The sequence below is a fragment of the Protopterus annectens genome, chromosome 7.part0, assembly GCF_019279795.1.
Source record: "Protopterus annectens isolate FY-2018-M chromosome 7.part0, PAN1.0, whole genome shotgun sequence".
In the NCBI taxonomy this organism is placed as follows: Eukaryota; Metazoa; Chordata; order Ceratodontiformes; family Protopteridae; genus Protopterus; species Protopterus annectens.
The window spans coordinates 892,572,608-892,598,009 of record NC_056739.1 but is presented as its reverse complement, the minus strand read 5'-3'; the positions used below and the strand labels follow the sequence as shown (position 1 = coordinate 892,598,009).

General features: G+C 39.8%; 1 protein-coding gene across 4 annotated transcripts in view; it reads left to right on the top strand.

Annotated features, from left to right (window-relative positions):
• The window catches only part of PARP3 (poly(ADP-ribose) polymerase family member 3), a 487,884-nt gene that overhangs the window by 239,517 nt on the left and 222,965 nt on the right, over positions 1 to 25,402 (top strand). The gene's annotated exons all lie outside the window — the stretch shown is intronic.

Sequence of the window (25,402 nt, the reverse complement as noted above, 5' to 3'; positions counted from 1 at the left end):
TTCTCACTACTGTAGACAAGTGATGGTGAAAGGCTAGATTACTGTCTACATGTGTCCCCAAGTCCCTGACTACTGGGTTGACTGTTAATGGTGTGTTGTTAATATTATAGTTACCAGGGGTGGATGACTTCACAATGGATACTATTATGTCATTTCTTGGCATTTAGTTTTAGTCTATGGCTCTGACACAGGTCATTTGTCTTTGTCAGCCCTTCCTGGAGAACATTTGTGTTGGTTGGTGATTCTGTCTTCTTGCTAGGTGCCACCTATGTGTTGAACTATAACCAGCTCCCTCCCCACAGGATGGGTGAGCCAGCAGTGACCACTCACTCCCATCTTCTCCTGTCAGTTCCTATGGGCACCTGAGCTGCTACTTGAACTTCCGTCACCTGCAGTCTAGTCAGGACTTTATCCCTCTATATCATGGAGTGACTAACTAATGTGTTGTTCTTCTGAGTTGTCCTAAAACACTGCAATTGTGGCAACTCAGGGACCTAGTATATATAAGTGGCAGGAGTGGAGGGGGGGGGGTGTAGAGGATTCTACCCCATACTGCAAAAATGCTTTTTAGTGATTTTTTTGTACTTTCAAATTTCAAATATTTTATGAAAAATTGGTGAGAATCAGTCAGAAAGGACTCGCATTGTTATCATGGAACTGAAAAAATTCACACTTCAAACCTGAGGATTGTTTATTGGAATAACCAGTTAGCTTAGGTAATAACTCCCTAAGTACTAATGTGGAAACTGGACTGATCATGGAAGATCAGCACTAACACATGAAGAGCGTGCAGATTTGACACAAAAAGCATGCAGAGGTTATAACTGAATCATGGTCTCTGAAGACATGAGGCAGCACTTACTACCACTGTGGCGTCTAGCACAGGCCGACTGCTGTAGTCTGACAGCACAACGTTACCAGCACATGCTTAATCGACATGATGGAGCTCTGACAGCTGACAGCACAATGTATCCAACACATGCTTAATAGACATAGTAGAGCTTTGACAGGATCCAAAAGCTGCCATGTCAGTGTCATGTCTGTTTATTTGTCTGTCTGGGACAGGAACCCAGTGGCAGCAGATATAAGCACATCACTGTCCAGTCTGTGGAGGATAGTGAGTAAGCTCTTTGTACTGTTCAGCACCTCATTTCCCAGTCTATGTAAGACAGTAACTCAGCTTTGCATTACTGCTTAGCCTAGAGAGGATAGAGACTGGGCTCTTTGTAATGGTCATCATATTATTTTTGAAGGACAGTAACTCAGCTCAGTGTACTGGTCAGTGCATTACTTCTATTCTATTAATGTTAGTGACTAAGCTGTGTGTACTGATCAGCACATCATTTTCCAGTCCATGAAGGCCAGCAACTCAGTTCTGTATAGTGGTCACACTTCATTGTCTAGTCCATTGAGGGTACTGGTGTAGCTGCATGTGACTTTCATCACATTAGTACCCAGTCTGTATAGTACAGTACTAAGTAACCATCAAATGTGGACAGTTATGTATTTTGTGCAGTATTTTTGGTTGTGAATGCAATCATACACATTTTTATTTAGTTACCCTTCTTTACATTAAGTAGTTTGGGGCAAGCAAGGGAGCATGCCCATCTTAAAGTTCTCTAAGCATTTATGTTGCACCGTCTTGAATATTACCACACAGGTAGTATGCTTATTCTGTTTGATGCACTTCACAACTGCATCTACCTATGTCCGTGCTGTAAGGTGTTGTGACATGGCACAATTTACTAACAGACGTATTTTTGTAGAACTCACAGGAGTGCTCAGGGTTTGGGGAAGCTGACCAACAAACAATCTGTGAATATCAGGGAATAGCATGGGGCATGTAAGTGTCCAAATTTTGGAGACAAAGAATAAGTAAGTGTATAGCAATTCTCATATCAATTCACATTGCATGAATGAATTTAGTCCTATATGATACAATTAACTTTCCTTTTTTAACTGAAATTATTTTGTGGGTTTTGGGGGGGGGGGTAAGATCCAGCAAGCTGTAGCTATGACAGTCATATTGTAAGTAGATGGTCCATTTCATTGTGTAGACGTAATCGTCTGGTACTATCAGGGGCTTGCACAACATTCAGTGAATATAATGTATGCAGTTATGGCATAGTGTGATGTCCCACATTATAACATTACCCCCCCAAACAAGATATACTTTTGAATGTCTCTTCCAACTCCTGACAAGCTTTCGCAACTAATGCTTGTACTCTGTTCCTCAGGTCTGTCCCCTTGGTTTCTAACAAAATATGCTTATGTGGAGAAGGGAACACACCCCCTTTCCTATCCATAGTTAGGTAACCCCAAACTGCTTGAGTCTTCCTGCCTCTAGTCTGCAGTTCACCAGTGCCAGTGACTAAACTTGTGTCAGAAATGGACCTGTACTAGTTGGAAAGCTTAAAAGGACAACTCTTTAAACCAACTATATACGGACTTGCTCATTTCCCAAACCTTCCCATAAACATTACTTCCAGAACCTTCATTAACTCTTTGCTCCCTGTAGACTTCACTTGGCAAATTTGAAACATGGTGGTGTTATGCTGTACACGAAAATATCCTCTTCATTCATTCAGACAAAATCAGGACAGAATAACCATGCAGCTATCTGGTGTCAGTGCCTTCTGAGTCCTGAATCACAGCCTGTAGTAAAAACAATAAACAGCAAAGTTGTTCTTCATTCTGTGCAACTAAGTACACCAAAGTCATTGAGTTTATTTTTGAATTAAGCAAATGCCATTAATAATGATTTTTATATAAAAACAGTCGTCTTTTAATGTTAAGCAAAATGTAAATCTTATTTAGAAGCTTTTTGTTCATCATGATGTGACATTTCATAAAATAGTTTGTCATGCTTGGTACGTGTATTAGTTTTTAAAATGTTAATGAAGACATGGAAATATAAAGATTTTTTTTCTTAAGCAGCATTATAACACTGTTTCTACCACTGTATCATGTTCAAACAACAGCAATAGTAGCTTTGTTCATTATGATGTGAAATGTCACTCGATAATGCAATTCACTGTAAGCCGGACAGTTTGTGAAACAGTGAGAGAAGTAGACCCCTTGTGTGGTTTCATAAATCGTAATTTGCATATGAATATTTCCATTGTAATGCTTGATACAAATTATTGATAATAGTATTAGTTATAGACTGTCCATCATGACGTGACATTTTATATGCTTCAATACACGTTCCTTGATTTTTCAAAAATAACAAAAATATAAAAATATAAAAATATTAAAATACTTATAATTAAGCTTGGCAGCATTTAATACCTAACAAACTGTACTTGCAATCTGCATAATGTCACTATAATTGTTTTCTGCATGATATAACCTTTCCCTTGGTCCAGTTCCTCAGTATGTAATTTCATTTGCTGCATATTTAATACACTGTGAAAATTAGGATGCCAAATGGCATTTTCTGGATGAAAAGGAGCTCTGTGATTGACAAGTACAGCTGGCTTCACAGAGTGAGGACACTGAATTTCAATGACATTGAATGAAATCTCTAAGGAACATCAGGTTGTCTAATGATTAAAACATACCGTCTGCTGACAGTAGTCACCTGACTGCCACACATTTATTGTTTGCCCTTAATATCCTTCCTGTTATACTTTCACCTTTGAGCCCCTGTTCTACTGAGCTTTTTGGGCATTGCACAACATTTCTCATGGCCTCTTTATAATATTCTGCTGAAAAATCTTTGTAAGCAATCTATTAAGCATACTGATTTTATCATAATTTATGTGAATAAAAAAGTCAACTTTGATTTAAAATAAAAAGTTGCATTACTTCTTTTAAGGAGTGAGATCAGGGTTTTGTAATTCTTTCCAAACCTCTGGGATGTTTTAACATCAAGTTATGCTATGGCAGTACTTCAAAAATGCTTTTGTTGTCTTCTACAGTTGTTATCTTTGTGTATTACACTAACTTTTCAAAACACAGTAACTGTCCTACAGTGATATGTAGTGCAAAGGTATGTGCACAAAAAAGCATTTTTAGCCAGCTTAGTGGAACAGGACAAGGTTTTCTGCTGTGATGTTGTCAGCCTAAGTTCAGGTGTGAATGTAACTTTGCGCAAGTTGTATTCCATAGGTGAGTGGGTTTGAATGTCCTGAACACAGCTTTGTAGTTTCATGAGAAGACAAGTTTACAATTTTACTGAAAGGTAATCTTTACTGGTGCCCAAATGAAATCACTGCTAGTGTTAATTATGTAAGGACAAAAACATGATGTTATCAGGAACTTCTCTCTCCCATATTCAAAAAGCAGTGTCAAGAAACAACCCACATAAAGTATGCTTTCTGCTTTTTCCATGCTAGTAATCTATCTTGGATACTGGGGTGGGGTGAATAACTTGTTTTAGGACTGCCTGGTCTTGATACAGTAACAAGCTAGAGGACCACTCAGAGCAGTCCTTTATCCCAGCATCTGGAGCACTTCTTAGCCTTGCCTTGCTGGTATATGTAATGCTTAAAATAAATGTATAAAATGACCATAACGTCAGTATCAAATTATGAATGGGTAAATACTAACCTTTTGTATCCATGTCCAGTACAGGGGCAAAAACGTTTTATACAATGATAATAATAATAATAATAACAGAGGACTGTGAGTGATAACTCATGATGATGATGGTGGTGATTCTAGTTGTGATGAATGACTATGAGTAAATGATTGTGGCGATTCTGATGGTGGTGCATAATTATGAGTAACGATTGCAGATAAATGACAATTGATGATAGTACCCAATGAGTGATGATGGCAATTCTGACAGTGTTGGATGATGATGATGTTAACTGATGATCCATGATAATGGTGATGACATTCCAAAGACATGGTGAGGATATTCCAAAGACATGGTGATGACATTCCAAAGACATGTGTCTGGAGCATTTCTCCCTGGGCTTCCACTGAAAATAGGCTCTGTCCTAGTCGGACTTTCCTTGTCAGCAAATGTTAAATAAATAAATGTTGGCTGACTGATGATCAGTAACTGACTGTTACTAATGATGATTATGAGTTCTGAGTTCTGATGAGTAACTGATGACAGGGATGAATGAGAAATATTTATGAGTTATGAGAGTATGTTGATTTAGATTGAGATGAAGAGTGCCTGATGTTGATGATGATCATAATGTTGATAAACAACTGATGATGAGTGATGACTGATGAAGGTGACTAATGGCTGATAAAGAAAGTCATGATGATGATTAATTGATGGTGGTAACTGATGACTGATGAGATACCAATTTGTGATTGATGATTATCATTTGATAATGCTGCTCATAATTATTTATGATTGCTGGTCAGTGATTGATGAGTAAATGATGAAGGCAATAAAGAATGATAAGTGATTACTGATGATTGAGGATAAATGATGGTGTTGACTGATGAGTTAACGATGAATGATGAGGAATAAGTGATGATGGTGAATGGAAAACTGATGCCTGAATATGAAAAACGATTCACAATGATTCCAAATGACAGCAGTGATGATCATTAGTTATTACTAATAATGAGTAATTAATATTGATGTTAATAAAAACAAGTTGTGATTATTGTCGAGTGATGGATGAATAACTGATTGGCAATGACCAGTCATTATGAATGATGACTGATGTTTGATGATAGCAACTATGATGGTGTTCACTGAAGACAAATGATGACTGATGGCTGATGATGAATGACTGTTGATGAGTAATGATGACTGTTGTTTGATGATAGCAACTATGATGGTGTTCACTGATGACAAATGATGACTCATGGCCGATAATGAATGACTGTTGATGAGTAACATCTGATTGATAATGGTGAGTTTGTCTAAATGACTGATAAGCAACTGATAACTGATGGTGAGTCTTGACTAATATGTGATGACTGATATTGAATGACTGATGAATAACAGATGATTGAGGAAAGTGAAGAGGAACAAATGCTAGTCATTTGTATGATAGTACATGGTAACGGCCAGCGATTAGTGATAATAGTGATGAATGATGAGCAACTTATGATGGTGAGTATGGTGATGATAACTGATGAGTAACTGATGTTTAATGATGAGCCATGATGGATGAATGATGAATGATTATGAATGAATGGCGATGACTGAAGAGTAAACATTCAATATCAGCCATACTTCAATGATTTGTATGATAGTACATGGTAATGTGAAGATGGTGATGAATGATGAGCAACTAATTATGGTGAGTTTTGATGCAGACTGATAAAAAATAAATGATGATGAGTGAGGATTGAAGATTTTGAAAACTGTATAATTATCTGTATGATGGTACACATTGTGTGATAAGCAATGACAAAAGAGGATGCTGATGATGATGTTGAGTGACTGATCATGGCGATGGATGATGGGTGGCTGACGACTGGTAGCAATAGTGAAGAATGTTGACTGACAGCTCATTGTGAGTAACTGGTGGTACTAAATTGATAGTGATGATGTAAACATAATGATACAGTCAGTGGAAAATATTTCAACTGTTCACAGACACCAGTTGCTGGACACTGGACTCCATGGAAGTTGTGGCATCTAAATGATTGTGTAAAGGTTTTCACCATTAACTTTTGTTGTCAGAGGAGAGTTTTCATCTTTATAAGGGAGAAAATATTCTCACTGGTATTAGTACTGAAATAGAAATGCACTTCAGTACTTTTCTACATAGACTGGAAAATTGTTTGTTAGCAGTGACTGCTAAAATTTATGTAGGTTACTTTGTATGTATCTACCCATCAGAACAATGAAACAATATATGTCAGTAAAGTCCAGCTGCATGTAATAACTGACATTTAGGGTTGCCACCTTTCAAATGCCCAAAGTGGGACATTTTTGGTACAAACGTCAGATTTTGCAGGGCAAAATATACCCATGGCCAGTACAAAGGACATAACTTCACTTTTTTGCCTAAATAAATGCTTATTCTTGTAGCATTTTGGTTGCTTATTCTGTTTCTTAAAACATTAAGGTGTTTCAGATCCAGAATAACTGTTTTATGCAACTATTACATAAAATACAGAAAATATTTTTGTCTAAAAATCTCAGGACATTTGCCATTTTTTTAAGTTTTTTTGCAGAACACAACTGCCCAAAGAGGGACTGTCCCTCACAAAGTGGGACAGGTGGTAACCCTGCTGACATTGTGTGCATATGTGCATGCAGAGAATGGATCTGCGTGCACTCAGAGCCTGCTTTTAATTTTCAGATATGGATGCTGAATACCTTCAGCTAGACATTTCACACATACAGCAACTATGGCAGATAGAAAAGTGTCCAACATATTTGGGCTGACATATTAAAAAAAACACTTTCACTTTAAAACACAGAGTGTTCAAATGTCTTATAAACTGGCTTGTCTCATCCCAGGAGATTTAGGTAATCTGGGGGTGCAATTATTTATGTCAGAAATGCAAAATCAAAAAATCATTGTCTCCCACTGCAGATGTGTCACATTCATTTTACTCCAAAAATGACTTCATGTCGTAGATGAGGATATTTCTACAGCTCTATTTCTACTTCTGCATGCTGTTATCTAGAAAAGATATGGAATGCATGGCGACTAAAAAATCTGGAATGAATTAAATTAATTGTGGACAAAATAAAGTCCATTGCTTATTTATCTTTCAGGCATTTTCTGTATAATGCCTCATTGTGGATTATGCTTTTTCTTTTGACAACAGACCTAGTTGTCCTGACATGTAAAAAAAAAAAAAAAAAAGAGAGAGATGCAAGTTCTTGATGAACTTTAAATATTTCAGTGGCATTGCAAATGAATATTAGTAGCTGAAAAGTGTCACTTGAATGAATGCTTACATTAAAGGCAGCTGCAAATCATGAAGTCGCATTTATTTTGTTTTTAGCTGCTCACAAGAATTAGTCATGTGTGCAGTACATAATTAGATACTCATTTTGGAGAGGTCAGTATGTACAAATGCTTCTCCGGTTTGTTGACAGAGTACACCAGCAGTATGCATGGACTATTCTTTCACAAAGCTACATCAGTGAGAAGGCTTTCAATCAGTATACCAGCCTTCAAATGTGTTATAGTTTGTGCCTTAGATTAACTGATTTCCTTTGCAAATGCCTTGTTGGCCTAGCAGCTGAAGTGTAAGGAGCTTAGTCTTTTTAATTCTATTTTCATCATGCATTTCTTGGAGTTTGAGTGGATTAGTCTACAATGGTGATGCATATTATATTTCCTGAATGTAGAAAAATATTCGAGGCACTCAAGGAATCTGAAATAAACATGTCTGGGTTTAATGAAAAAACAAACTCTTATTCTGAACTCTTTTCGCTATGTGTCCTGTACCAACGTTCCTCTTTGCAAATTCCCTTTGTTGTACTTCTTTTAAGCAGTGAAATGTGCTCACTAGGCCATTCTTCACTGAACAACACCACACACCAATAGAGACTAAAATGATTAACTGTGTAGATGTAATGGGGTCTATATTGTTCTCACTGTTATAACTATATAGCAGCAACATTCATTTTAATTCTTGATTATCTGTATTAAAATTTGATTAGTAAACTTCTTTGAACTAAAGGAACTCTTCCACCTGTCTTCACAAGAAAATTTAATTTTACTTTTTTTGAGTATTTTCTTTGTGAAGACAGTAGAGGAATTAATTTGGTTCTTAGACATTTGTTTTGTCCTTCAGTACCTTGGCTATGGATCTTTTTGTTACTTTGATTATTAAACTTCACCGGGATAAAGATATCCAATTAAAGGGATACTAAGACAAGGCAGTCAGAGGAATCAACTTAATTCTGATCTTAAACTTTAATTGTAATATTTATTCTGCCTCGACTTCATTCACTGTGACACTTCTGTTCAGGCTGTATAGATTATCAAAAAGTAAAGCAGTGAATAAGCAGGGCTGATTTATTTCTGTTTGTTAGCACTTTTCTGCCATCCTTTTGAGCTATTAGTAATGGTGATAGAACGGAAGTATTGTATCAAAGAACAGTAACATACAGAATTAGATTTTGCTTTTTGTCTATACTACTTTTGCCTCTATGATGCTGTTAATAATAATATATAATAATAATATAGAATTCAAGGCCAAAAAAAAATTTCACCTAAAAGATAAGTAAATCTGGTTTATCACTATTGTGTGGCTTTATTAATCACATAATACAAGTTTAGTCTGGAAAGCACAGTAGGAAATTATATAGGTTATAAATCAACAGTTACTTGGATTGGATGACTGATCTTTTGGGTTGACAAAACTTTTATCTTCATGCCTGCAGTGAAATTAGTAATTATTGCCAGAAGCCAAAGTCCCAATTTTGCAAATTAGAAAAAAAAAACACTTTCTTTCAGTTGATTTGATCTGCTAGAGGACCCTTCATGCTAACTCCTAGGCTGAGTATTTTAGAATTTGCCTGTTTTTTAGCAGTATCTCATGTACAGGGATATCCACATGCCTACACCAATGCATGCCATGATATAACTTGTTTACTACATAAGCAAGCGTATCCCTAGGGACTGCCAGTTCACCCCAAGCCACCAACAAACACATTTAAGCGAATCAGGAAATGTAAATGTAGATTTGGCACATTGTAGTATTAAACAAATGATAAAACAATGCATAATCGTGACTTACAAAGAATTTCAGCAGAATTAGCAGCAGCAGCAGCAGCAGCTGGCAGCAAACCACTCATTTACATGGGACTGGAGGAAGGAGATTATTCCTGACCCAACTCAAAAGGTCCCTGGTAGAGTCACTAATATGGTAAGAACATATTTGTTCTGCCAAATGTCCAAGGCCTGCCGTAAAGGGTCATATGAATGGGCTGATCTCAAGCAGTACCTCAAGGAGAAAGGAAACGGGATTGCCTAAGTCTATAACTCCTTCAGCTGAGTCCTGAGATATGGACGTCCCGAATGTGACCAGATTCCCTGAGTAATGCTTGTGACAATAACGCCTGGTGAAGGTGTACATTGAAGACCAAGTGGACATGTCAGAAAGGACTGTAACTGAAACAATGTTTGAAGCAGACTGTTTCTCCTGTGTCATGAGCTTCGATCACAGCATTTTCCAGCTGTTGGTTGGCCAGCTATTAGCTAAAGAGCAGTGGGCAGTCTACTTGTGTTTACTTAGTAAACAGAGTCTTGCCTCCATTGTACAAAAAAGGTGAAGATGAAGTCTGGGTCCTTCGTAAACTTATGCACTTACTTTGTTAATATGTAAGCAGCTGATGAACATGCCAGATGTGATAGACCCTGTACCCCCTCTGGTTTCTGCCCTCTTCCAAACAAGAGGACCAGGAGGTTGATGTACTAGTATAGGGAAATATCCTCTGGCAGTTAGCACAGAGGATTAAAATTATGAGCGGTTAATGAGCTGCTTCCTTTGGGCCAGGGTTTGATTCCATCAGCCTTCATTTGCCTACTTTGTGCCTCTGAGCAAGCCACTTAGCTTGTTAGTGGTTTGGGGGCAATTGGGAAAAATTAAGCTAGATTTCTAAATGGTCTTCTGGACTGCCTGCCTAGTAACTACCTATCAACTTATGAATTTAAATCTTGCAACCACTTTTGGGCAAAATGAGTGTTTAATAAATGACATGATGTTGTTATGAAAAGAAAATGATATGATTCCTGCAAATAAAAGCCTGAAACTTCAAGATGTATCATGTGCAAGAGAGAGCCATCAGGAAGAATATTTTCCAAGATACAGCCTTCAGTACTGATAAGTTATCAGACTCAAATACCATATGGATGAACTTGTAGATGGTGAAATTCAGCTCCCATGTGGTGCAAAGGGAAGGGTCACTTATGGAGGATAAAGCTGTTGGGTCCCTTATGGAGGATAAAGCTGTAGTGGTCCTTTAAGGGTCTGCTTGACCAGCCATTGTTGAACTACAATCCTCCCCTCCAGAAGATGACAAAGCGTGGAAGCAGCTGACACTTGCACCTTCATAATGGAATAACTGAGGCAAACGCATGTAAGTGACTAATAAAGTTTAAGCTCACTTGCAGAGTGACCAGTAGAGCAGTGCAGAACACTGTGAAGCTATAGACAGCATGTCACAAACATCCTTCTTCAGCCCAGAGACAGGGAGGTTTGGGTTTATCAGGAGCTAACCCAGTTAGTCAGGGAATGGGGTACATGAGACGAGATGAGATGAATAGCTAAGGTCTAGGAACCCATCACGACAGAGGAGAGTTGACTGTCTCTCCAGCATGTCAAAATGTTACACCCTTTTCAGGTTGCAAGGTGCTGTGGTCTGCTAACTGCATAGGCATTGATACTGAGATGCTAACTGAATTGTTTTGCCCACGTAGGGGTCAGCTTGTAATGGTTGGCTTGACTGGATAAAGTTGTTATTTCCAAGCTGCCATGATTGCATCTCTAAAGACTGTCACCAAAGATGGGATAACAAATTTTGTTGGCTTCTTCTCCAGAAACTTTGCCAGTTCTAGTAGACTGAGTTAGGGGGTTGATCATCTAAGCTGTTCCATCTAAACTCCATTGTATTTCCAAAGAAAGGGTCATGTGGCAGTGATGCAAATATAGTACAGACTCATAATCTTTATCGCTCTGTCTGAGACAGTGGCTTCAATGTCCTTTGAATCCTTATAGGACCTTGGAGTGTGAATGAATACCACCTGCGGGTGTGAACCTATGTGAGTATGACTATGTGATGGACTCATGCTAATTGTTGGTGAGGGGATCAGGCACTGGGGCTCATTGTGCTCCAGCTAAGGGAAGCATGAAGTAGGAAGTAGTCTACTGCAGGCCATACATTGGTTCCTAACAGTGTGCTCCTGTGCCTGCTTTTTATTTATTTTATTTATTTTCCTTGATGTCCACACCCTTAGATGTGAACCCTGCTGTGAAAAGTCCAGCAGGACCCTTGTCAGTTGGAAGGTGCTGGCTCCCCATTTGCATGAGGGTCAGACTGAGGAAAAATATCAGGCTTCCCTACAGCATGTTGATAGCGACTGAATGAGGGCTTAGTCTAATTAATTCCCCTCTCTGATCTCTGCTTTCCTTAGGAAATTTGACAAAGTGTGGATTCAGAGTATGTTCTGGCATTGACCCTTTTGCTTTAGGGATTTTCCCCTTTGTTCATGGTTTTGCAGCTGTAGAGTTTTTATAGATACATTTGGGATGGTGGGGGTTTGCCCACCACATGCATTGCAAGGGGTGAGGTGACCTTCCCCTCCAAATACCATTAATTGTTATTCCTTTAATTGAACTGCGTTTCCAATCAGTTATATTTAAAATGTTTTATCATTTTTTTGAGTTGGAAATGAATGCATCATTGTGAAAACCAAGTATTATTGCCCTTTATAGTTACATAAACAGCTACAGTAACATATAGACCATATGGTAAAACTACTCAGGAAACATATGGATATTTTTCTTGCTTTGTAAGGCTATTCTTTGACATGATACACACTTTGAACCGATGAGTCCTTGCAGTGGGTGTGACCACTGGCTGCTGGCAGGCTATCATCCTGAAGTTGGGCCTGCAGTGTTAGCCCACTATTGTGTGTGTGTGTGTGTGTGTGTTAGCTTGTATGTGTGTGTGTGTGTGTGTGTGTATGTGCGTGTGTGTGTGTGTGTGTGTGTGTGTGTGTCTGTCTGTGTGTGTCCGCACGTGTGTGTGTGTGTGTGTGTGTGTGTGTGTGTGTGTGTGTGCGTGTGAGCATGCATGCATGTATGTCTGTGTGCACTTACACTCACTTACTAAATCCCAAATAGTATGCTGCTTGACAAGCTGAAATGTTCATCCTTGTCCCGTCTGCCAGTGCTATAACATGACCACCAGGTGACACTCATGTAACAGGCTGAAAAACCTCCATCCCTCCAGGAAGGAGAATTGACCTTCTCCAATCATTTTATTTCCTTCCTTGGTCATTTCCTCCAGCACTCAGAATCATCAGATTACCAGGACTGCAATCAGGAGTCCATCTTGCTGCACCATGTAGATGGAAACTTCCTCTGTTGTTTTGTTTCATGCTGGCATGCTGGGAATATGCTGTCTTCACCTAAACAAACAAACAAAAAAAAAAACTTCCAAGACTGTGTCGTACATATTAAGGTTTGGAAACTTCAAGCTATGCTGCCTGCAATTATTTATTTATTATTTATTTTATTTGCATTTGTTAACCGGGTTGGTCCAGCTGGGTAAGAATTACCCTTTTTCAGTGGAGACCCGAGGGGAAAAGCCCCAAACAGACATACAAATACATACGAATAGAGACAAATTAACAATATTACAGAGGAAAACAATATTATGGGTACAATGGATAAGAAAAACAAACAATGAAAGTTTGAGAATATGAGTAAGGTAGGCCAGAGGCATGCATGCAAAAGATTTATGAAAAGGTGTTCTGAGCAAGATCTCTGAAATAAGTTAAAGTAGGCAAAGAAATTATGATTTAGGTGTGGAGTTGGTAGTGTGGGGGTTTTAGGTGGGAGCATGTGAAGGACATTCCCATTTGGAGGAGAGATGGGAGAGAAGCATGGATTTGAAATTGTTGTGGTTAGGTATATTACGTAGTGGTGTGGGGAGATTGTTCCATAGTTTGGCTATAGTGTGGGATAGTAGTAGTTTACAATTTGGGTGGATGAGTTTGTGTACATGCAGGAGGTTTTGGCCTGTGGATCTCAGGGTATGGGTAGAAAAGAAAAAATATAGCATTACATAATAAAATGAGTGGAAAGAAGAAATAATTAAATGGATTTATGTGGAAACTTGTAGGGAAACACAGAAAGATTTCATTATAAGACAGTCATTGTTAAGTATGCCATAACCCTTACATGCATTTAATATGTAGCTCCCACTGTATTTCATTGTAGAAGTAGTATAAGGTAGTTTTTCATTACACCACAAGGTGGAGCTCTTTTCAGCAATATAAAAGACAATTTCAAAAGTTAAAGAGGAGACTGAGAGACTAGCTGAAGGAGGGAAGACTGAGACAGGTAGCTGAAGGGAAAAGGGCCTTGCAGCATGACTGGATTTTCTTTCCTAGTGCTTTGGGACAGGGAAGTGAAGTAGCAGATTGTGTCTGTCTTTTGCTGAGATCCTGAATGATGGTATTTTGTGGAATCAGGAGAGAAATCTAAAACTAGTATTTCCACACCTGCATATGATTCAGCAAGAAAAGGAGTACCTTTGGGCCTAGTACAGAGAAGCCATTGATGATTACCAGAGTTCTGGCAGGTGATTTTTCTACTTTTCTCATCAGAGGAACCACGGTGCCTGGTCACTAGGATATTCTTGACGGAGTGGTGAGTGGCTCTGGCCATCATTTTATATTTTTATAAGATTGTGGATCCCCCCTCCAAATGCTTTGTTGATTACACATAACTGTGATCCATATGAGCTCCAACTTGGGCCCCATCATGCCGGCAGCAAGGCTGTAAGTAGTCACTGGCCAGTGAACAGGGAATAATAGAGTGTTTTATATTTGGTCTGTTTAGAATTGATAAAGGGGGTTGAGGGTGTTTAGTACTGCTCAATGACATTGCATTTTCTCATATTTGTATTGTTGCATTATAAATCTTCATTGTTCAATAACATTGCATTTGCTCATGCTAGGACTGCTGCCTTCAAGAATTTTGCTGCTCAATGACATTGCATTTTCCCATATCTGTATTTTTGTATTATAACTCTTTTATTGTTAATGACATTGCATTTTTCCCGTGTTTGTGTTGCTGCATTTAAAGTTTTACTGCTCATTGATATTGCCTTCTTTGTGCATGTTTGAATGTCAAGACCTTTTTCTGTTGAGTTCTGGGGAAGAAGGTGAATGTATGTTTTCATTGCATGCATATCTCACCTTGCCTTATTGCTAACTGGTGCACTGTTGAAAAAATTTGTTTGTGGTTGTGCTATTGCCTTTTAAACTAGATTTGTCACCTAGAATAAAATCTGTCATTCTTGCCATCTTGGTGTGTTGGGCCTATAGGGGTGTCACCAGAGTCAGGTAGGAAGGAACCCATATCTACTTCAGATACACTTGTGGGTGCGCTACATTTAGGGGGTTGTCCCAGATTGCCTGTACTGCCTTCGACTCCACCCTATTCCCCTGTATGTGTGGAAAGCAAATCCAGCAGAAACATGAACCCAGAAGTAGCCGCTAAGTGTTGCAAACAGCACAATGCTCAGTCAGAGCATTGTATAGTTCTGGTGTTGTCAGGGGTCACATGGACTGATATGCAAATACATCAAGTCACAGGATCCTTACCAGTTGTAGGGCATGGATTTTTACTGGACAACACTATGGAGCCTACCGAGCAGAGCACATTGGCCTTATTAGAATGGAAAAGTCCTTTAGTGTATGAGCACATATCTTCGAGTGTATGAATTCCAGGTGAGAGTGCAGTCCGTGTGGTAATCCCTGAGAAGTGCACTACCTCAGCAACAGAGAAAATACGTGTGGAAGCTATCCAAGTAGGTCAGAACCTTACACCAGAAGCTGCAGCTTCACTGCCCATAAATACTATAGGGCCTGAAGTTTTGAATGCTTTGGGAAGTATTGTAGAAAAATGCTTAAAGCCTACACAGCCATTCACTGGGTTTGGCTACCACAAATTGCATTTCTTTTCTGGCAAACAACCCACACCTCAGGGAGAGGAAGATTTTGAATCCTGGATGGATCAGGCTTCACAAGCCCTAGAGGAGTGGGATATCCCAGAATCTTAGAAGCAGCAGCAGATAGCTGAAAGTCTAAAGGGATTAGCTGCGGATACCATACGCAACCTAAAGATAGGTAAGCAAGATTGCACAGCCAAGGACTATTTAGGAGTACTGCAGGATGTATTTGGAAGGGCTGAGAGGGCTGCTGACCTACTGTATCAGTTTGAACATACATACCAATAAGTTGGTGAGAAACTATCTGATTGCATTATGTGATTAGATGAAATGCTCCACCGGATCATCTTAAGAAGGAGGTGAATCCGAAAGTAGCTGACCAAGTACGGATCAGACAAATTTTACAGGGAGCTCAAGCTATGGACCCAATTGTGTGGAAAATGAGGATGAGAAATAAGGAAGAGACTCTAACTTATTCTCAGTTGGTTAAAGAGGTGAGAGAAGAGGAATCCCTATTGGAAGCCAAATTGAGATTTGGCTTCCAATAGGGATTCCTATTCCCTCACCTTCCCTCAACTTCAACAGCAAGTAAAACAGTAAGTGAACACCAGTAGGAGCCTATAGCCATCCTCACTACTCAAACAGGAGTCGTGGCCCAGAGTGTCTGCAATGTAGAGGTGTCACAGTTGCAGATGCAGGTGTCTTGCCTGACCGAAGCCATAGCTCAAGTCACCAAGATAGTTGCAGAATTGCAGAAAGCCATGGTAACTTTAGCTGAAGGGAGGAATACATCAGCTAGAACCTCCACAAAATTACTCAGGAAAGAACCGAATCAGCCAGTGTTCAGAGTTCCTACTGGATTTTGTTTTTGATGTGGGAATGCAGGGCATATAAAGTGACAGTGTCCTAATGCAGAGAACTTGAAAAAAGTGAACAAACTATTATTGGCTAGTGCAATGTAGGGAAACTTCAAAGGGCCTCAATGAAGGAGCCAACTGAGTGCCCAGTTACAAAGAGCTCCATAAAATCTAACATCAAGAGACAGCATCCTGGATCTCCTTTCCACACAAACCCTTGTAATAGGGGAGAGAAACTACCTACTATGCACACTTCTAGCTTATCTGAGGTGAACAACTGAATTAGAAAGCCATCTCAGCCAAAATCCCAGCATCTGAGACTGCAAAGCATTACCAAGCAAGAGTCTTATCCATTAAAATGGCAAGGTCAACCGGTGGTACCTCAACCACATGCTGACTGCCATACAGCTGAACAGCACCAGAAACAGAAACTACCTGATGGACTACTGGGACCGTCCCCTGTTGTGTCAGTAAAAATAGAAGGAGTGTATAGTAAAACACTGTTGGATACTGGTGCACAAATCACCATTCTGTACAGAGACTTCTACCAAAAATACTTAAAGCAGTTGCCACTTGAAAAGTTAGAAGATTTGGAGATCTGGGGGCTAAGTGACATGAAGTTCCCTTATGATGGTTATGTCTCACTCAAGTTAGAATTTTCCACTTCAGTTGTTGGGTCAACAGAAGTTTTTAAAATGCTCACTGTTGTGTGCCCCAGGCCAAAAGGAAAGGATTCAGTATCTATTTTATTGGGGACAAATACTGACCTCGTCAGAAGAATGCTAATGCCTCAGTTGACCCAGGAACACCCAACACTGCATCCTCTCCTGAGACCAGTTTTCTGTGCCCTTCAAAGGAAAAAGGATAGTAAGAAAGATTAAATTGGTCATGTGTGGACCCTGTCTGGGAAAAAGCATATAATTCACCCTGGTCAGGTCACGTGCTTGAGAGCCAAAGTGAGGATGTGTGGTCAAACAGTTTCCTCTCATCTCATGATGGAAACAGATCCATAAAGTTACTTACCAATGGGGGTGGATATAGTCCCAGAAGTTTGGTCTGCGGACAGTTAAAGCATCCTTATGACACTTTGCCTGTGGGATTAAATAATAAAGGAAGTACTCCCATTGTCCTGCGTTCACAAGTGCAGTTGGGAAATGTTTATGCTGCCAGTCCCTTACCTGCATCTGTGTTGACAAGGAATGAGAGCAGGGCCAACAAGTTGAAGCTGGAAGATGTGATATAGGAGGTGGTCTCTTGCCCCCTGAGTGGCTAACCAGAGTTAAAGAGCTACTAATGAAAAAGAAAAAATGTTTTTCTACTAGTGAACTAGATGTGGGCTGTGCAAAAAGTGCAGAACACCAAATAAGAGTACTTTTAGGGAACATTCCAGAAGAGTAGTTCCAGGAGACATGGAGGACTTAAGAAAACATTTGGAAGAACTAAAAGCTACAGGAATAATTCGAGAGTCAAGAAGTCCATATGCCTCTCCCATTGTCGTTGTCAGGAAAAGGAATTGGTCAATTCGCATGTGTGTTGACTATCGTACTCTGACTCAGCGAGCCATTCCAGACCAGTACACAACTCCCCAGACTAAAGATACTCTAAATTGCCTGGTGGGCAGTAAGTGGTTCAGTGTGCTAGACTTAAGGAGTGGATACTGTCAAATCCCTATGCACCCAGAAGTTAAAGAGAAGACTGCCTTCATCACCCCTTTGGGATTTTTTGAGTTTGATCACCTACCTCAAGGTTTATCAAATGCACCGGCAACTTTCCAGAGAATCATGGAAAGAACTGTTGGCGACATGCATCTCCTGGAAGTCTTAATCTACCTGGATGCCATCATTGTTTTTGGAAGGACCCTAGATGAGCACGAAGAAAGACTGATGAAGGTATTGAACAGGCTTGAGAAGGAAGGCCTGAAGTCTTTTCAGTTTCAGTTTGAAATATCACCCAGGGCACGAAAATGGACAAATGCAGGTTCTTCCAACCTTCAGTGACCTATGAGGAACATGTAGTGTCTGCAAATGGAATATCTACAGATCCCAGCAAAGCTGAAGCGGTGACATCTTGGCCCAGACCCAAAATTATTACAGAGCTGCGATCTTTCCTGGGGTTCTATAGTTACTATAGAAGGTTTGTGGAAGGATTTTCAAAGATAGCAAGACCTCTCAACCATTTGCTCTGAAATGATGAGAACGCAGATAAAACAGATGACGATATCCTTGTAAAAAACCTAAGGGACCGAGAGGTTCTAAAGAACTCATTGAGAGTCATTGGGCTCCTGAGTGCGAAGAGTCATTTGAACAGCTTAAGTACTGCCGCACACATGCCCCTGTGCTGGCATATGCTGACTCAACAAAGCCATACACTTTACATGTGGATGCTAGCAGGGATGGCTTAGGAGGAGTCCTTTACCAGGAGTATGACAAGAAGCTGAGACCTGTGGCTTTTATCAGTCGGAGTTTATCCCCCACAGAAAGAAACTACCCTGTCCACAAGTTGGAATTCTTTGCCTTAAAGTGGGCGGTAGTGGACAAGTTGCATGACTATCTCTATGGGGCTGAATTTGAAGTGCAGACTGACAACAATCCTCTGACATGCATCCAGACCACTGCAAAGTTAGATGCTACTGGCCACAGATAGATGGCAGCTCTATGCAACTATAATTTAAGTTTGAAATATCGCCCAGGACATGAAAATGGAGATGCTGATGGTCTGTCCAGAAGACCTCAGGGAGATTTACACCCCAGAGATGAATGGGTGGAAATTCCAGTGCCAGGGATGAGAGCTATGTGTCAGATTACAACCTGCTATCAACACACTGAATGTTGGGCCCAGAAGTTGGGTCTGTCTGCAGCAAGCATATCCCCAAATTTACTGTAATCTGGTCTCTTTACAGGCTTCATCGCTACCAGCTTTGAGTAACAGTGACCTTAGGAGAGATCAAAGAGAAGACTCATTAGGTCAGCTGGTGGTAGCTGCTTTAGAGAAGAAACAAGTTAATATGCTTTGCATGGATATTCATCCCCTTATTCATCCCCTGACAAGACTTTGGCCAAAGAATGGGACAGATTTCAAATACAGAATGGACTAGTGTATAGGAGATCTCCAAGTGCACTCAGCAGTGAAAAATGGCAATTGTTGCTTCCCCAGAAGTATAGGAAGTAGTACTCCAGTCACTGCATGATGAACATGGTCATCTTGGCTATGATAGAACTATGGGTCTGGTATGAGACAGGTTCTACTGGCCATGCATGAAGTAAGATGTTGAGGATTATTGTAGTACATGTCTTCGTTGCATTCAGAGAAAGACTCTGTTGACCAGAGCTGCCTCATTGGGTCAAATGGAAAGTAGTGGACCCATGGAACTGGTCTGCATAGAGTTTCTGTGCATTGATCCAGATGAAGGCGGGATCAGTAATGTGCTGGTGGTGACGGACCATTATACCAGCTACGCTCAAGCATTTCCCACCCACAATCAGAAAGCTATTACAGTGGCAAAATTACTAGTTGAGAAGTTCTTTGTACACTATGGCCTGCCAAAAAGGATACGCTCTGATCAAGGACATGATTTTGAGAGCAAGCTTGTCCATGATCTACTCACTCTGTTGGAAGTCCAAACAAGCCACACCACTCCTTATCATCCTCAAGGGGATCCTCAGCCTGTGCGTTTCAACAGAACTTTACTAGACATGTTGGGGACACTATCTGCTGAGAAGAAGAGTCAATGGAGTAGACATATAGCCACAGTGGTGCATGCTTACAACAGTATTAAAAATGATGCTATGGGATTCTCGCTTTACTTCCTAATGTTTGGAAGAGAAGCTCGTCTTCCTGTTGACATCACCTTTGGAGTCACAGCTAATGATACACCAGTGCGATCTCATGGCAGTTATGTGGAGAGACTCAAGAAGAACCTCAGAAGACTTATGAACTTGCTGAAAAATCAACAGGACAAATACATCAGCAAAACAAGGCTCACTATGACAAAAAAGTAAAGATGCATGATTTGCAGCCAGGGGACAGAGTTCTTTTGAGAAATTTGGGACTACAAGGAAAGCATAAACTAGCTGACATCTGGGGATCTCAGATTTACATAATTTGTTCTCCGTTACCTAATATCCCTGTCTACCAAGTTTGCCCTGAGGGGAAAGAAGGACCCATTAAAACCTGGCACCGCAACAACTTAATGCCGTTGGCAAAATCAGTGAGACTCATGAATCCGGAACCCAGAGTGGCTCAGCGGAAGCCTAACTTAAGGCGATCCAGAAGGCTAAGGCGGAGAGGAACTATCCTCACCAATGTTCAAGAGCCTATGCTTCCTCCTGCTGAAGGAGAGGAGGACAGTGATGATGACTGGAGTTTCAGTGGGCTTTTTTATGAGGATGTTAAAGACCCCGTGGGCTGTAATCTCAATGTAAATACACCGGAATTCATTCATTGTCATTTTGAGCAGCCCAGACCTAACAATAGACTAAGTAATGTTTCTGTGCCTCTTACAGAACCTGATACTGATGGAGGCCCTGCTATGCAAATTTCAGAAAATAGTGCTGAGGACAGTCATATCGTTATGGAAAACGAAAGTGAAGTTATACAAGAGGAGATCTTAGAAGTAGACAATATGCCTAATGCCTACTGAAGAACTGGACATTGAATGCGATGTGAGTGACAAACCTTCTGAGCAAAATTCCTTAGCTGGCTCTTCTGAACCAAAAGGCAGAGACTGATTCGGCCCCCACAGAGACTTACATATAACAGTTTGGGACATAGTACACAGGAACCTGTGACCACAGCTCATCGAAGAGTCTGCACCCATAATTCCTATATCCCCTACTCCAGTGGTGATACCCCTTCCCAAGTTACGCATAAGGCTGATAACCCTTGGTGGAATGTACCTTTTGAATGCAAAAGTATTGTTCAGTTGATGGTGCATTAGTGCTTGTAAATATTTTGCTGCTAATCTAGCTTTGACTTGGGGGGACCCAAGATTTTCAAGTGGGGGAAGAGTGTAGCTCCCACCGTATTTCATTGCAGAGGTAATAGACTGTAGTTTTTTATTACACCACAAGGTGGAGCTCTTTTCAGGAATATCAAAGACAATTTCGAAAGTGAAAGAGGAGACTGAGAGACTAGCTGAAGGAAGGAAGACTGAAACAGGTAGCTGAAGGGAAAAATGGCCTTGCAGCATGACTGGATTTTCTTTCCTAGTGCTTTGGGACAGGAAGTGAAGTAGAAGATTGTGTCTGTCTTGCTGAAATCCTGCATGATTGCATTTTGTGGAATCAGGAGAGAAGTGTGAAACCAGCAGTTCCACGCCTGCATATGATTCAGCAAGAAAAGGAGTTCCTGTGGGCCTAGTACAGAGAAGCCATAGATGATTACCAGAGTTCTGGTAGGTTATTTTTCTACTTTTCTCATCAGAGGAACCACGATGCCTGGTCACTAAGATATTCTCGATGGAGTGGTGAGAGTTTCTGCCCGTCATTTTATATTTTTATAAGATTGTGGATCCCCCCCCCCAAATGCTTTGTGGATTACAAATAACTGGGATCCATATGAGCTCCAACTTTGGCCCCATCATGCCGGCATTAAGACTGTAAATAGTCACTGTCCAGTGAACAGGGTATAATAGAGTGTTTTATAGTTGGTCTGTTTAGAATTGATAAAAGGAGTTGAGATTGTTAGTATTGCTCAATGACATTGCATTTTCTCATATTTGTATTGTTGCATTATAAATCTTCATTGTCCAATAACATTGTATTTGCTCGTGTTAGGACTGCTGCCTTCAAGAATTTTGCTGCTCAATGACATTTCATTTTCTGATATCTGTATTGTTGTATTATAACTCTTTTATTGCTTAATGACATTGCATTTTTCCCATGTTTGGATTGCTGCATTATAAAGTTTTACTGCTTATTGATATTGCCTTCTTTGTGCATGTTTGAATGTCAAGACCTTTTTCTGTTGAGTTCTGGGGAAGAGTGTGAATGTACGTTTTCATTGCATGCATATCTCAGCTTGCCTTATTGCTAACTGGTGCACTGTTGAAATAATTTGTTTGTGGTTGTGCTATTGGCTTTTAAACTAGATGTGTCACCTAGAATAAAATCTGTCATTCTTGCTACCTTGGTGTGTTGGGCCTGTAGGGGTGTCACCAGAGTCAGGTAGGAAGGAATCCATATCTACTTCAGCTACACCTGCGGGTGCGCTACAAATAGAAGGGAGCTTATAGTTTTTTATTACTGACATTAGGGAACCTTTGCTGAGTCTGGACTTATGGTGTTTTAAAAGTGAAAGATATATTTTCAGCCTTCTGTATCACCAGAGACTGTGGACGTTTCATGTTCTAAGAGGGAACAAAGAAGTTTCATCCTCCAGTGGCATTTAGATCATGTAAGATAATGCCAGAAAATCATAATATTGGAAGCCTTTACTGCTTGGACCTTGGACTGCAGTTCTACCCATCTAAGCTGGTAAGATAGGCACAAGAAAATGGTATTTTATGGACCCTTTAAAGTATAACTCTTGCTAAATGACATTTCATTGGATATCCAGGGAAAATGGCCTGTAATAAAATGACATTTCAAATGTCCCTTTGACAAGGGGTCTCTCCTGAAGTTTGTCAATGCTGTGCCTTCAAAGTCTCTCTTCTAATAAACATTTAATTAACGATTGGTCTAAACTGGTCTGAACCGAATACTATGCACATCTGAGCTTGTATTCATAACGGTAGTTGTACAAAAACTGTATCTGGTAGTTGGGATGTGTGAAGAAGATAGGGCAGTAAATAATTATGTAGGCAGGAAAGGGGAAGGTCAGGAATAATTACACTGGAGGTACATTGGAAGTGGATAAGAGAAACTTAAGAGTACTGGGAAGCAGTGATCAGAAGTACATTGTGTGATTCTAGTTCAGTACAGAACATGCACCAAGGTTTTGCTGCTTTAGAATCCAGCTGACCCAGCTACTTTGTGAAAAAAAGGACATTAGGGGTTGATGCTGTATAGATGTTTGCCAGAAATGAACATATGTGGTATCTCTTGCATTATCATACAATTTTCAGCAAACATGGTAGTGCATTTTATGAGTGCCACCAAATGGTCTGGAATGGGGTAAATATTATAAGGTTGCATAAGACAAAGTATCTTACTTTTTTCTGAAATTAAGGTATTTCTTTGGGAATGAATGGAGTGTGGGTATTTTTTTTTTTTTGTCTATTAAACTGTGTTAGTGGACTAAAAAATATCTTCCAGGAATTTTACTTCCAACATGGACACCTGTAAACATTTTAGTGTTGGCAGAATACTGGCTTCTCCTTCAGACACCAAATTTCTTTTATTGTAGTGCTGTTGTTTTAAACACCTTTATTGACTCATCACTTGTGACATAGGCAAATAATCCTAGTTACAAGCATTTTACATCACAAACTATACTGACACACTCCCAGCTGCAAATATTATACATCTCTTATAATCTACCCAATTATTTTCAGTCAAACATTACTGCCTTCTTCTAAACCTCACTCCTCCCCTGTATGTATTGTTCCCACAGTTCCCATTATTTCCTATGTAGTTTGCTCCCACCCTTTTCTAAAGATCTAAATTCTAGTTGTTTTATCTCTGTTATTATAGTCACTACTTCTAATATAGTTGGTTTAGATTTTGATTTCCATTTTCTAGTAATTGATTTTTTTGTCAGCCACCATAATTAGACACAGCAAGGCCTTAGCATGTCTAGGCAATTCTGATTCTGTATCATAGCTCAAAAAAGTCATCTCCCTCATCACACCAATCCGTCCATCCAGCATCTCTGATAGTGCATCCCCACAGAGAATCCTTAAAGTCTGTCACCACACTGCACTACCAAAAAATATGTTCCCAAGTACCTCTTTCTTCCCCATAACACCTCCAACGTTTGCTGTCTACCTGAGGAAAAATTCTCTGAAGTCTACTTGGGTTATAAAAATATCTATGTAAACATTTCCAAGCAAAAATACAAAAACTTCTAGATTTTGTTGCATACTTTGGAGATGTACATATATCTTCCCATTGTTTTTTTTAAATGCTTGTCCAGTCTCTAGTCCCAATCCTTTCTAACTTCCTGTGATTGATTCTTATAGTTTATGATGGGCAGTGACCCTTCTCTATGTATGAGGTTACACAGCAGTGATTAGACTGTAGATTTGCCATGCAGCTCAGATATACTGAGAATTGTTGGACTTGTACACCAGCTTCCAGTAGACAGCCCCTAATTCTAGAAAGTGCAAGCTTAAGAAAATGTTTAACCAACCAGACATTTGGGGGGGGGGTTAATAAAACATATAAAAGTTATGATAAATAAGCCAAATAAAAAATGCATTTTAGCGTATTTCACCAGAAAAAAATAAATACATTATTTTAAAGAATATATACCGTGGAGGGCAGTGTATTAAAGTATGTAATTGCACAAGCTATGACCAGAAGCTTACAGCATAAGGTGCTTTGTTGGTCAGGTTTGAATGTGAAATGCCTTCCTGTGTTTTCCCACACATTTCAGTACATTCTAGTACAGCATGTGCAATGGTGGGGACACACAGTGAAGCTGATGTAGCATTCTATGTGTTCTGTCCACATAGCTTGTCAGATTACACATGATGCATGATGTTACACAGCCATCTCCTCTTAGCAACACACAGCTCAGTCAGGACAGTGATGATGCAATGCTCAGTAATCTTTGCCACAACAGCTACTGATCTACAGAGAGTATTTAGTTGATGTTGATACACACCTGATCATCAGACAGTCTTAAGTGCCTCTAGTAACCCCTCCCAAACGAGAACCAGTTGCATCAGTTTCCATTAAGTCTGCTTTTTTTTTCTTTCATACAAAATGCTGGCAGTTTTCATTTTTATTTCAGATGTCTCCATTTTGGATACCACAGCAAGACCTCTAATTCACAGCTCTAGTATTAATCATTCAATCCT